Consider the following 9,341-nt stretch of genomic DNA (forward strand, 5'->3'; position numbering starts at 1 on the left):
AGCAGAACGGGACGCACTGAGCACACAAGATTTCGTGCACAAGAGGCAGACACCCGCTCCGCTGCTTGAATAGGACCACTGAGAATCACAGGACGTCTCGGACTCACGCGAAAGAGTTTCAAGGACAAAGAGAAGGGCGCGGCCAAGGAAGAAAACACCGGGAGCTGCGCCGACACCCTCTCTCTCTGACTCGCCGTGTGCATGCCCGTCTTGTCACCAGCGACAGAAACGAGAGGAAACCCCGAAATAGCCTGAACACCAGCCTCTCTCTATACTGGGCCGGCCCGGGGACTCCCACTACGGACGCGAGTCACCAAATCGGTCGTACGGGCCCACTGAGCGCACAACACAGGGAATCTCGTTGCAAACACTGCGTGTGCATACGTTGCTCACAAAGCTCAATGGGGTCACAGGCCCTGACCCGCTCAGAGGCACCTGTGTGACAAGACAACAAATGGAACTCGCTGGAATGTTTCTGCTGTCTTGTCATTTTAGACGGACCCACTGAGCGCACAACACAGTGGAACTCTCTGACAAACACTGCTTGTGCGTTAGCCCCAGTAAACAACTCAGCGGGGGTCACAGGCCCTGACCCGTTCAGAGGCACCTGTGTGACAAGACAACAAATGAAACTCGCTGGAATGTTTCTGCTGTCTTGTCATTTTAGACGGACCCACTGAGCGCACAACACAGTGGAACTCTCTGACAAAACACTGCTTGTGCATTAGCCCCAGTAAACAACTCAGTGGGGTCACAGGCCCTGACCGGTTCAGAGGCACCTGTGTGACAAGACAACAAATGAAACTTTAAAGACGCTGGCATGTACATCTTGTTTCTGCTGTCTTGGACGGGCCCACTGAGCGCACAACACAGGGGAACTTGGTGCAAACACTGCGTGTGCATAAGCCACAAAACACAAGCTCAGTGGGGTCACAGGCCCTGACCGGTTCAGAGGCACCTGTGTGACAGACAGCAAATGAAACTTAGACGCTGGAATTATTTATATGTTTCTGCTGTCTGTCTACGATTTCAGATTCACACTTAGAGTTTTTTGTCATTAAGTCATAAAAGCCACAAAACCACTTTAATATGACTTTCCAATACTCTTTGAAAGGTCTCTATATTGATAAAATGAGCCTTTTAGCAAAGTAACACTTTTCGGGCATTTTCAAAGTGCTCCCGCTGAGTGAATTTTGTTCTGAAAATCGTGTTCCCGAAAATCTCCGGGCACCCCGCCAACCCCCCCTGCCAGAAATGACAAGTGTCAAATCAGCGGGTCAAACGGCCACCTCTATCCGACCAGGAGCACCCAAATCCCCGCAAATGGCACTTTTTTTTTTCTTCATCGGGACTTCCGACGAGGTTAATGATTTCCCAAACTGCAACTCATTAACTATGTCCTGAGACACTTGCCAGAAATGACACATGTCAATTTGGCGGTAGCAAATCACTTTCCCAGGCCGGGAAGCAACACCCGAGGCCCGCAAAAGGCGGCCGAATATTTTCTCATCGGACTTCCGCGTTTTGGTTAATCATGTCTCGAAATCGTTAAATGCACATGTCAATTCGGCGGGAGCAATTCACTTTCCCAAGCCGGAAAGCATCACCGGAGGCCCGCTTGAAGGGCCCTAATATTTTCTCATCGGACTTCCGCGTTTTGGTTAATCATGTCTCGAAATCGTTAAATGCACATGTCAATTCGGCGGGAGCAACTCACTTTCCCAGGCCGGGAAGCAACACCCGAGGCCCGCAAAAGGCGGCCGAATATTTTCTCATCGGACTTCCATATTTTGGGGGTTGGATTCTCTCCCGCATTCCAGCCCCCTGGCCACGGGTCGCTCATTCACTTTCAGCCCGGGCCTTGCCAATTTGGTTAATCAGTTAGCCATGCACCAGACTCGGCCTCGCCTTTTTCATTTATGGTTAATGATGTGCCCAGGCTGGGACTTAGTCTCTCCAGCAGCCAAAACTTTTCACTGGTTAATGAGGTGCCCAGCCCGGCACTTAGTCTCTCTCCCCAGCAAGCTTACTTGGTCGGCCGACATTTGGATCCATTTTCGGGGCTTAATCGGGTCGAATACGGTCCCTTACGCAAGGGGAGCCGAAGCCCCGGCCTCTGCCAGGCGTCAGGCTGCCGTTTTTTAAGCCCGACCAAAAACCCGAAAATTGGTTAAAAATGGAAATAAATTTCCACCCAAAAAGGGTTAAAAGTCGGTTGGACGGCAGCCCTGGTCGGTCTCTGCAGACCTGGAGGCCCTAGACAGTAATCTGGAAAACAGACAAAGTCTCGAGAAACCACCTCCTACCATTCTCCAGGTACCCCGCCAATCCCCCCTGCCAGAAATGACAAGTGTCAAATCAGCGGGACGGATTTGACTTTTGTGACCGACCGCTGGAACTTTTTTCGGCTACAGGCAGTCAAATTTTTCTCCTTCCGGACTTCCAGTACAACTTTGAACGGCCATATCTCCGCACTCCCGCGTCGGAGCCAAGCCGTTTTTACACCGTTAGACGCGGCTTCCCGTGCCCGTTCGAATGCCGCCCTGCTCGGCGGAAAAGGAGAATTTTTTTATTTTTCGGCCGATTTCGGGAAAAAAAATTCCCGCTCTGAACTCGGATTTTTCGGCTTTAATCGTTTCGTATACGGTCCCTTACGCAAGGGAGCCGAAGCCCCGGCCTCTGCCGGGCGTCAGGCTGCCGTTTTTAAGCCCGACCAAAAACCCGAAAATTGGTTAAAAATGGAAATAAATTTCCACCCAAAAAGGGTTAAAAGTCGGTTGGACGGCAGCCCGGGTCGGTCTCTGCAGACCTGGAGGCCCTAGACAGTAATCTGGAAAACAGATAAAGTCTCGAAAAACCACCTCCTACCATTCTCCAGGTACCCCGCCAATCCCCCCTGCCAGAAATGACAAGTGTCAAATCAGCGGGACGGATTTGACTTTTGTGACCGACCGCTGGAACTTTTTTCGGCTACAGGCAGTCAAATTTTTCTCCTTCCGGACTTCCAGTACAACTTTGAACGGCCATATCTCCGCACTCCCGCGTCGGAGCCAAGCCGTTTTTACACCGTTAGACGCGGCTTCCCGTGCCCGTTCGAATGCCACCCTGCTCGGCGGAAAAGGAGACATTTTTTTTTTCCGGCCGTTTTCGGGAAAAAATTTTCCCGCTCTGAACTCCGATTTTACGCCTTTAATCGATTCGGAGACGGTCGCTTACGCAAGGGAGGCGAAGCCCGGGCCTCTGCCGGGCGCAGCCTGCCGTATGTAAGCCCGTCCGAAGCATGAGTTCCCACTTTTGGTTATCCAGTTGTCAATTTTAAAATTTCAGTTACTCAGTTGCCTGCTTGGTTAATCATTTGTCGCTCTGACATTTGGTTAACCAGTTGTCGATGTTCGAAATTCAGTTAATGAGTTGCCTCTTTGAAATTTCAGTTAATGAGTTGGCCCTTTGGTTACTCATTTGTCCCTGTGTCTTTTGGTTAACCAGTTGTCGATGTTCGAAATTCAGTTAATGAGTTGCCTCCTTGGTTACTCATTTGTCGCTCTGGCTTTTGGTTAACCAGTTGTCGATGTTCAAAATTACAGTTAATGAGTTGCCTCTTTGAAATTTCAGTTAATGAGTTGGCCCTTTGGTTACTCATTTGTCCCTGTGTCTTTTGGTTAACCAGTTGTCGATGTTCGAAATTCAGTTAATGAGTTGCCTCCTTGGTTAATCATTTGTCGCTCTGACTCTTGGTTAACCAGTTGTCGATGTTCAAAATTTCAGTTAATGAGCTGCTCTTATGTTCTATGATTTCCTACCTTGACAACTCATTAACCAGTGTTTCAAACAATGCACCAGGCCATTTGACGACCCCAACTCGGTTCCACAAGCGGGAAAGCAGCACCCGCAGAGGCCCGGTAAGGGGGCCGAATACATTCCCATCGTGAATTCCGTCCCAAATGTGAATGACAAGTTTTCAGTTAATCAGTTGCCTGCTTGGTTACTCATTTGTCGCTCTGACATTTGGTTAACCAGTTGTCGATGTTCAAATTTCAGTTAATGAGTAGCCTCTTTGAAATTTCAGTTAATGAGTTGGCCCTTTGGTTACTCATTTGTCCCTGTGTCTTTTGGTTACCCAGTTGTCGATGTTCGAAATTCAGTTAATGAGTTGCCTCCTTGGTTAATCATTTGTCGCTCTGACTCTTGGTTAACCAGTTGTCGATGTTCGAAATTCAGTTAATGAGTTGCCTCCTTGGTTAATCATTTGTCGCTCTGGCTTTTGGTTTACCAGTTGTCGATGTTCAAAATTTCAGTTAATGAGTTGCCTCTTTGAAATTTCAGTTAATGAGTTGGCCCTTTGGTTACTCATTTGTCCCTGTGTCTTTTGGTTAACCAGTTGTCGATGTTCGAAATTCAGTTAGTGAGTTGCCTCCTTGGTTAATCATTTGTCGCTCTGGCTTTTGGTTAACCAGTTGTCGATGTTCAAAATTTCAGTTAATGAGTTGCCTCTTTGAAATTTCAGTTAATGAGTTGGCCCTTTGGTTACTCATTTGTCCCTGTGTCTTTTGGTTAACCAGTTGTCGATGTTCGAAATTCAGTTAATGAGTTGCCTCCTTGGTTAATCATTTGTCGCTCTGGCTTTTGGTTAACCAGTTGTCGATGTTCAAAATTTCAGTTAATGAGCTGCTCTTATGTTCTATGATTTCCGACCTTGACAACTCATTAACCAGTGTTTCAAACAATGCACCAGGCCATTTGACGACCCCAACTCGGTTCCACAAGCGGGAAAGCAGCACCCCAAGGCCCGGTAAGGGGGCCGAATACATTCCCATCGTGAATTCCGTCCCAAATGTGAATGACAAGTTTTCAGTTAATCAGTTGCCTGCTTGGTTACTCATTTGTCGCTCTGACATTTGGTTAACCAGTTGTCGATGTTCAAAATTTCAGTTAATGAGTTGCCTCTTTGAAATTTCAGTTAATGAGTTGGCCCTTTGGTTACTCATTTGTCCCTGTGTCTTTTGGTTACCCAGTTGTCGATGTTCGAAATTCAGTTAATGAGTTGCCTCCTTGGTTAATCATTTGTCGCCCTGACTCTTGGTTAACCAGTTGTCGATGTTCGAAATTCAGTTAATGAGTTGCCTCCTTGGTTAATCATTTGTCGCTCTGACATTTGGTTAACCAGTTGTCGATGTTCGAAATTCAGTTAATGAGTTGCCTCCTTGGTTAATCATTTGTCGCTCTGGCTTTTGGTTAACCAGTTGTCGATGTTCAAAATTTCAGTTATTGAGTTGCCTCTTTGAAATTTCAGTTAATGAGTTGGCCCTTTGGTGACTCATTTGTCCCTGTGTCTTTTGGTTAACCAGTTGTCGATGTTCGAAATTCAGTTAATGAGTTGCCTCCTTGGTTAATCATTTGTCGCTCTGGCTTTTGGTTAACCAGTTGTCGATGTTCAAAATTTCAGTTAATGAGCTGCTCTTATGTTCTATGATTTCCGACCTTGACAACTCATTAACCAGTGTTTCAAACAATGCACCAGGCCATTTGACGACCCCAACTCGGTTCCACAAGCGGGAAAGCAGCACCCCAAGGCCCGGTAAGGGGGCCGAATACATTCCCATCGTGAATTCCGTCCCAAATGTGAAAGACAAGTTTTCAGTTAATCAGTTGCCTGCTTGGTTACTCATTTGTCGCTCTGACATTTGGTTAACCAGTTGTCGATGTTCAAATTTCAGTTAATGAGTAGCCTCTTTGAAATTTCAGTTAATGAGTTGGCCCTTTGGTTACTCATTTGTCCCTGTGTCTTTTGGTTACCCAGTTGTCGATGTTCGAAATTCAGTTTATGAGTTGCCTCCTTGGTTACTCATTTGTCGCTCTGGCTTTTGGTTAACCAGTTGTCGATGTTCAAAATTTCAGTTAATGAGTTGCCTCTTTGAAATTTCAGTTAATGAGTTGGCCCTTTGGTGACTCATTTGTCCCTGTGTCTTTTGGTTAACCAGTTGTCGATGTTCGAAATTCAGTTAATGAGTTGCCTCCTTGGTTAATCATTTGTCGCTCTGGCTTTTGGTTAACCAGTTGTCGATGTTCAAAATTTCAGTTAATGAGCTGCTCTTATGTTCTATGATTTCCGACCTTGACAACTCATTAACCAGTGTTTCAAACAATGCACCAGGCCATTTGACGACCCCAACTCGGTTCCACAAGCGGGAAAGCAGCACCCCAAGGCCCGGTAAGGGGGCCGAATACATTCCCATCGTGAATTCCGTCCCAAATGTGAAAGACAAGTTTTCAGTTAATCAGTTGCCTGCTTGGTTACTCATTTGTCGCTCTGACATTTGGTTAACCAGTTGTCGATGTTCAAATTTCAGTTAATGAGTAGCCTCTTTGAAATTTCAGTTAATGAGTTGGCCCTTTGGTTACTCATTTGTCCCTGTGTCTTTTGGTTACCCAGTTGTCGATGTTCGAAATTCAGTTTATGAGTTGCCTCCTTGGTTAATCATTTGTCGCTCTGGCTTTTGGTTAACCAGTTGTCGATGTTCAAAATTTCAGTTAATGAGTTGCCTCTTTGAAATTTCAGTTAATGAGTTGGCCCTTTGGTTACTCATTTGTCCCTGTGTCTTTTGGTTAACCAGTTGTCGATGTTCGAAATTCAGTTAATGAGTTGCCTCCTTGGTTAATCATTTGTCGCTCTGGCTTTTGGTTAACCAGTTGTCGATGTTCAAAATTTCAGTTAATGAGCTGCTCTTATGTTCTATGATTTCCTACCTTGACAACTCAGTAACCAGTGTTTCAAACAATGCACCAGGCCATTTGACGACCCCAACTCGGTTCCACAAGCGGGAAAGCAGCACCCCAAGGCCCGGTAAGGGGGCCGAATACATTCCCATCGTGAATTCCGTCCCAAATGTGAAAGACAAGTTTTCAGTTAATCAGTTGCCTGCTTGGTTACTCATTTGTCGCTCTGACATTTGGTTAACCAGTTGTCGATGTTCAAATTTCAGTTAATGAGTAGCCTCTTTGAAATTTCAGTTAATGAGTTGGCCCTTTGGTTACTCATTTGTCCCTGTGTCTTTTGGTTACCCAGTTGTCGATGTTCGAAATTCAGTTTATGAGTTGCCTCCTTGGTTAATCATTTGTCGCTCTGGCTTTTGGTTAACCAGTTGTCGATGTTCAAAATTTCAGTTAATGAGTTGCCTCTTTGAAATTTCAGTTAATGAGTTGGCCCTTTGGTTACTCATTTGTCCCTGTGTCTTTTGGTTATCCAGTTGTCGATGTTCGAAATTCAGTTAATGAGTTGCCTCCTTGGTTAATCATTTGTCGCTCTGGCTTTTGGTTAACCAGTTGTCGATGTTCAAAATTTCAGTTAATGAGTTGCCTCTTTGAAATTTCAGTTAATGAGTTGGCCCTTTGGTTACTCATTTGTCCCTGTGTCTTTTGGTTAACCAGTTGTCGATGTTCGAAATTCAGTTAATGAGTTGCCTCCTTGGTTAATCATTTGTCGCTCTGACATTTGGTTAACCAGTTGTCGATGTTCGAAATTCAGTTAATGAGTTGCCTCCTTGGTTAATCATTTGTCGCTCTGGCTTTTGGTTAACCAGTTGTCGATGTTCAAAATTTCAGTTAATGAGTTGCCTCTTTGAAATTTCAGTTAATGAGTTGGCCCTTTGGTTACTCATTTGTCCCTGTGTCTTTTGGTTAACCAGTTGTCGATGTTCGAAATTCAGTTACTGAGTTGCCTCCTTGGTTAATCATTTGTCGCTCTGGCTTTTGGTTAACCAGTTGTCGATGTTCAAAATTTCAGTTAATGAGCTGCTCTTATGTTCTATGATTTCCGACCTTGACAACTCATTAACCAGTGTTTCAAACAATGCACCAGGCCATTTGACGACCCCAACTCGGTTCCACAAGCGGGAAAGCAGCACCCCAAGGCCCGGTAAGGGGGCCGAATACATTCCCATCGTGAATTCCGTCCCAAATGTGAATGACAAGTTTTCAGTTAATCAGTTGCCTCCTTGGTTAATCATTTGTCGCTCTGACATTTGGTTATCCAGTTGTCGATGTTCAAAATTTCAGTTAATGAGTTGCCTCTTTGAAATTTCAGTTAATGAGTTGGCCCTTTGGTTACTCATTTGTCCCTGTGTCTTTTGGTTACCCAGTTGTCGATGTTCGAAATTCAGTTAATGAGTTGCCTCCTTGGTTAATCATTTGTCGCCCTGACTCTTGGTTAACCAGTTGTCGATGTTCGAAATTCAGTTATTGAGTTGCCTCCTTGGTTAATCATTTGTCGCTCTGACATTTGGTTAACCAGTTGTCGATGTTCGAAATTCAGTTAATGAGTTGCCTCCTTGGTTAATCATTTGTCGCTCTGGCTTTTGGTTAACCAGTTGTCGATGTTCAAAATTTCAGTTAATGAGTTGCCTCTTTGAAATTTCAGTTAATGAGTTGGCCCTTTGGTTAATCATTTGTCGCTCTGGCTTTTGGTTAACCAGTTGTCGATGTTCAAAATTTCAGTTAATGAGCTGCTCTTATGTTCTATGATTTCCGACCTTGACAACTCATTAACCAGTGTTTCAAACAATGCACCAGGCCATTTGACGACCCCAACTCGGTTCCACAAGCGGGAAAGCAGCACCCCCAAGCCCCGGTAAGGCGGCCGAATACATTCCCATCGTGAATTCCGTCCCAAATGTGAATGACAAGTTTTCAGTTAATCATTTGCCACCTTGGTTCATCATTTGCCACTCTGACTTTTGGTTTCCCAGTTGTCAGTTTTCACATTTCAGTTACTGAGTTGACTTTGTCTTTCTCACTCTGTGTATCTCTATCTTCTCTCTGTCTCTCTCAGTGTATGCGAGTGTCTGTGTGTGTTCCACTGCCGCCCGGCCAACCGGTCCAAAGGCCCGCCACGTTACACACGAAAAACCCCGGTCTCGCTTCGGAGCGACGGGCACCCGGCTTCTCGGTGTCGGACCGACTCCGTTCAGATACCGCTGGATGCCCCTTGCCCCTGGCTTGCTCTGGCAGCCGGCGCGTGCAGGCCGCCCCCTGCCCCGCCGTCTCAGTGGTCGGAAAGCGGTCTCCAGCCAACGGCTGTACCTCGGCCGCGGAAAGAGGCAGCTACACAAGCGAGGCACTGCTCTGTGCGGCCCCGCCACCCCGTTCAGCTGCCGTTGTCCCCGACCGGATCGGACTTTCCTTCCCGAAGTTATCCCCGATAAGCTGCCGCTGACCGACGGCCCGTCAGCCGCTGCGGGACGGCGACACTTTCCCGAACTCGCCCGGGGCCACTTCGGCAATATAGTGTGCGCCGGAGCCGGGGCTTTCCAACGAGCCATCCCCGAACGAAATCGGACACGGGAGTC

This window comes from Somniosus microcephalus, unplaced genomic scaffold (assembly GCF_052327205.1).
Source record: "Somniosus microcephalus isolate GS21.2 unplaced genomic scaffold, FLI_Smic_1.0 scaffold1806, whole genome shotgun sequence".
In the NCBI taxonomy this organism is placed as follows: Eukaryota; Metazoa; Chordata; class Chondrichthyes; order Squaliformes; family Somniosidae; genus Somniosus; species Somniosus microcephalus.